We start from the raw sequence: 6,163 nt of genomic DNA, 5'->3' as shown, positions 1-6,163 counted from the left end.
AATGTTTGTGCTGAGACTAGTCCATATTAACGATAAAGAGATCAAACTTTCCCTAATTTTGAAACACAACCGTTAAATATAAAGAGAAACGATACAAGAAAGTGTGCCGCACACAGCCGCAGGTAAATAAGTCAGTCAATTTAGCTGAAATGGAAGAGTTTTTACAGTACCCGAGAGAAGAATAATTGTTTTTAGCTATCTGGTTTGTATGGTATTAGTGAAATGAAAGTATGACATTAATATTCTGCTTGAATACAACAAATTAGTACCTACTTAGATACTAAAAATGGCAAACCTGAGACTACCAGTAACAGAGTCCTTGAATGACCCACAACTCGCTTGCTGCTGATGGTCCAATACATGATTTGACTGTGAAGTGGTTTTCCTCTCAGGTTCATTAATCATCCGACAAACACATTGTTTGGACCCACAAGTTGCATTGGAAACCGTGTCAGCTCGACAGACAGTGGGCTCAAAGTGTGGGGATGATGTAATGCAGGGGAGGCAGTTAGCCCTCTCTCGACAGTCCAGACACAGAAACAGAGAAGGCTTTGTTAAACTCTTTTCATCCGTCTGAGAGTCCAGGGTTGTATGGGCCACTACTTCCAGGCTTGCTGGGTGATATGAGCTGTTTGTCATGCAAAATCAGGCAAACAAAGGCAGCAGTGATGTTGCCAAGCTGACACTGTGTCGCAGGAAGGAGCAGGACAATAGTTGCTGTGATACGGTGCGATGACATCATTCACACAACCAAGGTTTAATGTGATCCACTATTATTTCCATGTACTTCACAAAACACAAAAAAAAAACTTCATTCCTGAAGTTTACAGGACCATCCCGAATAAATTTCATCATCATGATCTTCAGGCAAATTTATACAAAGTAAGATGCAAACTCAAAATTTTTAATGCATTTTCACTATAGTGTGATAATGTTCCACATATGGCTAAAGTATTAGCAGAAATAAGATGAAAATGCACAATTCCATTCATTTTTTAATTTCAGCATCATCTAAAATTATATCATTATAATGATAATATGAGACACTGACATTCATTTGATGAACATGGAACACATCAAAATATTAATTCAAATATCAAATTATAGTTAAATGTCAACAATTTTGTTCCAACACTAATTACAACCAACAATTTATGAATGAAAATGTGAACTGAATTTAACAGTTCATAGACTAGTCCGGTTTCAGAGGGAACACTCGTCTGTCACTTAAGTTATAGGAGGTAACTTAAGTTATAGGAGACTGATATTGACATTACTGGTACAGCTTGAATAGATTATGTGATGGTTACTGAATTTCCATTCATATTATGAATCCTTTAGTGGGGATTTAAACAGTTTTTCACCACTTACTTAAAATGTCCATACTAGTAGTTGCAGAGTAAACATGCACAGGGATGACAGACTGAAAGAGTTTAAGTCTTTCAACAATCTTTTAAGATGGACTTAAAGGAGTGTTGTTTCATTTACCTGTTCTGCTGACATCAGGCTTGAAAGGAATGCTGGACGGTAAAGTTTGAGTGAATTGCAACCGTTAATCGGAAAATCTTGACCTACCATCACACCTGTGCCCTCCGTCAGCAGCTCCTGAAGGCCTGATTGCCTCAATAGCAGCTGGTTACTGATTAATCCTGAATTCAAAGCTGAAACAAAGGTGATGGCACTGTGAGGCGCCATTCCAACCACATCCTTCCTAGTTATGTGGGATTTATACAGGGCATCACAATGTCTACATGAATAATTTAAAAATATATATTCTTTTATTTCTTTTTGATTTTCAGATGTAATTTTCAAGTGATTTCTGTTTTATTTTGAGATTAAAAAAAAGTCCCACAGAAAAAAAGCCTCCATTGTATCCATAACATAGAACATCACCTGCTATTGTACTATAATCAATTTAAATACAAATTTAAGATAATTTTAGATATGATATTATTAGTTTTTAAGTGAAAATTCTGTCTTAACCCTTCCTAGTTATGTGGGATTTATAGGGGGCATCACAATATCTACATGAATAATTTAAAAAATATATAATCTTTTATTTCTTTCTGATTTTCAGATATAATTTTCAAGCGATTTCTGTCTAATTTTGAGATTAAAAAAAAAATCTCTAAGAGAAAAAAAGCCTCAATTGTATCCATAACATAGAACATCACTAGCTATTGTACTTTCATAACTATAAATACAAATTTAAGATAACTTTAGATATGATATTATTAGTTTTTAAGTGAAAATTCTGTCTTGACTTTACAGTATTACACCACCTAAAATGATTTTCTATTATTTATTGTAATTATTAAATTGGTGTTGTTTTGTGAAATTGTTTGTGTTGTGAACCAGTTTTTTTTACATAAGTTTGAGAAGTAAACCACAGAGTGGTGTTAGTCACACCTGTGTATCTGCATTTATATCTGCTCTGCTTGAACTCTTTTCGGCAGCTTGGTTTAAACTTCCTCAGGTGACAGCCAGATACGGAACGAGCCCAGGAGAATGTAGAGCTAGGTTGACCATATTGCTATGATGACACCAAAACTTCTGTGGATTCAACGGCTAGATACATGAGGTAGAGGAACATCTGGTCCTACAGTGGCAGCACCTGCATCTGAAACATACAATAGTGAACAGCTTACGGGATCCAAGTAGGAACAGACGATATTGAGGGTTTTATTTTGCATTTTACCATTTTATAAACAAAATACAATTTCAGATGTTTTTTTCCAATATAAATTCCAATATAACTACACACACACACTAGAATTGTCGTTTCCATTGAAAGCAAGCAAAAACAAAGGAGATGAGTAAAACTTCAAATTACAGTAAAAATGTTCATACATTTTTTCATGAGCTCATCAAAATATAAATAAGCAATTACAAGAAAACGGATGGAGACAAAAAAAATATTTTAAATAAAACATTTTTTCTGTTCATTAATGTCTGATTTTAAGTTACACAATATCACAGGTTGGTGAATTTCTCTGTTGCTGATAGCGTGTTCTGCATGAGAAAATACATACAACCCCATTTCTGAGATGACAATGCCTGCTAACAGTTTCAGCTAAGTCCCCAGCTAGAAAATGTTGTCTGAATACTCTGGAGTGACTGGTCACTCTCATCCGCTCCATCCACGTACTCTTTTTCCATTTCGACCAAAGTGCTAAAATTTTCTGAACATGCATGGAAACCCGCTGACATGAACTTAGCCCATCCAGAAACAATTGTCTTTGGTAGTTCAGGCTGGGTGCTGGGACGAGCCTCTACAGGTGACTTGTTACATTCCCGTCACTGTGGAGGGAGTACCTTGTTTAGCACTGGAGGATACCAGGTCCACAGTGCCTGTGGTGAGGCCACCAGGGTGCATCTGCAGACGGTCACTAGTGAACTGGCTCCGATGAAGTGCAGAGGCATACTGTGAGGATGGGGGGGAGAACATCACCCATGTAGCCTGGGTCTGCACTTTTTGAAGGCTGCAGGCTGCCAGCTGGATTTCCTGAAAGGGACAGTGAACTTTCGGGAAGGTCCAGTGGTCAAATTGCTCCCAAGGGTTCTTCTGGACACATCCCCTGTCCCCCCGTCCCATGATGTATGCCATGGAGCCTGTTGCTTCCCAACCCATCTCCAGACCTCAGTTTCAGGTGTCTTTTCCCCAGAGTGGTATTCGCTCCCCCAGCCCCAGGAGGGAACTCTCTGCAGCTTCCCCACCCTGGCTGCCACCAAGTGAGGAAGAGAGGGTGATGATACCATGAGGGAGATATGGAGGAGGAATGGTGGCGGTCTGGACCCACAGCAGCAGGAGCAGCTGTGGCAGGTATGCTGACTGGCCCATTCCTGCAAATCAAATCAAATCTTGGGCTTGGCCTCTTCCTACCGGACGTTTGTCCAAAGTTTTGTATGCACCCTTGTTTCAACTGTTACAAATGGGGAGAGACGTTTTGTGGATGGGGGAGTGTCAGGAGGTGTTTGGCAACCTCCAGCGGGCTCTGAATGAAGCTCCGGTGCTGGCTCCACCTGAACTCACGTCGCCTGTTGTCTTAGATGCATGGGAGATGTGCCTCGGTCTCAGGTGGGGTCAGGAGGGGAAGAGGCTGTTGCGTACTTCAGCAACATGTAGATTAAGCACAAGATGCGGTACAGTCTCACTCGCAGGGAACCCTTGGCAGTGATTTTTTTAAGTATTACCTCTGGCTTGATGTTCACAGTGCGAACAGATCATTCTGCCCTTTGCTGGCTCATGACTTTTAAAGTGGCAGGAGGGGCAGGTGGCAAGGTGGTTGACGGAGCTCCAGGCTTATGACTTCAATATGGAACACCGGGCTTGGGCACGGCACACAAATGCTCGTGCTCTCTCTTGTTGACCATGTGCAGGTGAAGGGTGCAGTCACTGCGAACAAAGAACAGAGAGAGATGGAGCTGTGGACTGAGGAGGAGACAGAGGGGTCCTCCAGGTGGCAGGAGGAGGTGCTTCAATGCTGCAGGTTGGGGACGGTGGACACGGCAGTGTGGAGACAGCAACAGATCCAGGACATGGACCTGATACCCGTTCTGCAGTGGGTGGAGGCGCAGCAGTAGTGGGAAGAGGTGGCAGCATTCTCCACAATGACCAAAGGGCCATGTTCGACAAGCTACATCTGCACCACAGCGTGCTCCAGCGGGTGTGGAGAGAGCATAAAACAGGGAAGGAGAAATGAGGTGGCTGCCCCGAAGGGCCTGCAGCAAAGAGTGCTCAAGGCATGGAGCTGCAGTGTCTGGGCACTTTGGGGTTACGAGAACTCTCTGCCGCCTCCGCCAAGGGTTCTACTGGTGTCGGAGCAGGAGGGATTTGGAGGATTTCTGTTGCGGCTATGACACCTGCATGCCCTGTAAGGGCCTCCTGGGCTGTTCGCATGCACCTCTCCGTCAGTTTCCGGTGAGGGGCCCGATGGAGGGAGTGACAGTGGATGTGATGGGCCCTTTTCTGCATTCAGCCATGGGTAACCACAACATCCTTTCTGCTATAGACCATTTCACTAAATGTTCGGAGGCCTGCATTCTACCAGATCGAGGCGGTGACCGTGGTGCATACATTTGTAGAGGGGATGTTCATCCGTTTCGGGGTGCCAGAAAACATACATTTGAACCAGGGGAGAAATTTTGAGTCTCTGGTGTTTTCTGCCATGTGTGAGAACCTGGGAGCACAGAAGATCTGCACCACTCCTTTACACCCTCAGAGCGAAGGATTAGTGGAGAGATTTCACTGCACTTTGGGACAGACGCTGGCCTTTCTCACAGCACAACACCAGCGGGACTAGAATGACCATCTGCCTCTGGTGCTCATGTAGTGTCGGTCAGTAGTTCAGGAGTCCATGGCCTGCAACCTCTCTTCATGTTGGGGAGGGAGTTCCCCAACATGCCCCCTACAGAGCGGGCCCCTCCTCAGGTTTCGGAGGACAACAGAAGGCCCTTGCTAGTATTTTCGTCCTCATTCCCTACCTATCGCTTCTTCTCCCTCTTCCCCTGCTCCCCGGCTGGAGACAAGAGGCGGAGGCGGAGAAGAGCTCCAGCTTAGCTCAGAGACTTAGTGGGGCCGCCCCCTCAGTGGGGGCAATAGTTAGGAGTGAGGCCTCGGTTCTCATTGGAGTAACCAGTCGTCTAGGCGAACCTTCTTAGTTTAGAAAAATAAAGAAGCATCTTGTTACTTCAGAGTGTTCGTGTTGTGTATGTATTGTACACCGCATTGAACACTGCACTGAAGGTAATTTAAGAACCACTTGTCTATTGCCTGTTCATCATTAAATATAGTTTGTAATTGTGGGTTTTTGCATACATTTTTGTCCCTTAATGTTCAGATTGCTTTCAAGATCATTTTTGGTGTTTCTTGATGCAAAATTTCTTATATATAATGCATTTAAGAGCTGAGAGACATTATACATTTTTGGTGGATTTTTGTTTTTTAGACATTTAAATACCAATCAGTAACTATATGTAAAATTGACTAGTAATTTAGTAGTAAAATAAGAATATATATAGGAAAAAAAGACAAAATCTCGCAATGGGCTAATTAGAAGATGTTGACGAATTCAGAAATGAACCTGCTATAATGAAGCAAAAAAAAAAAAAAAAGGTGGGGGGGGGAGGGGGTGCAAAACAAACAAAAAAAAACCCATCAAAA

The sequence above is a fragment of the Fistularia commersonii genome, chromosome 3 (genome assembly GCF_037954325.1).
Source record: "Fistularia commersonii isolate RoL2024-O1a breed Wild chromosome 3, RoL_Fcom_v1.0, whole genome shotgun sequence".
NCBI lineage: Eukaryota > Metazoa > Chordata > Actinopteri > Syngnathiformes > Fistulariidae > Fistularia > Fistularia commersonii.
This window is presented reverse-complemented; position numbering follows the sequence as displayed.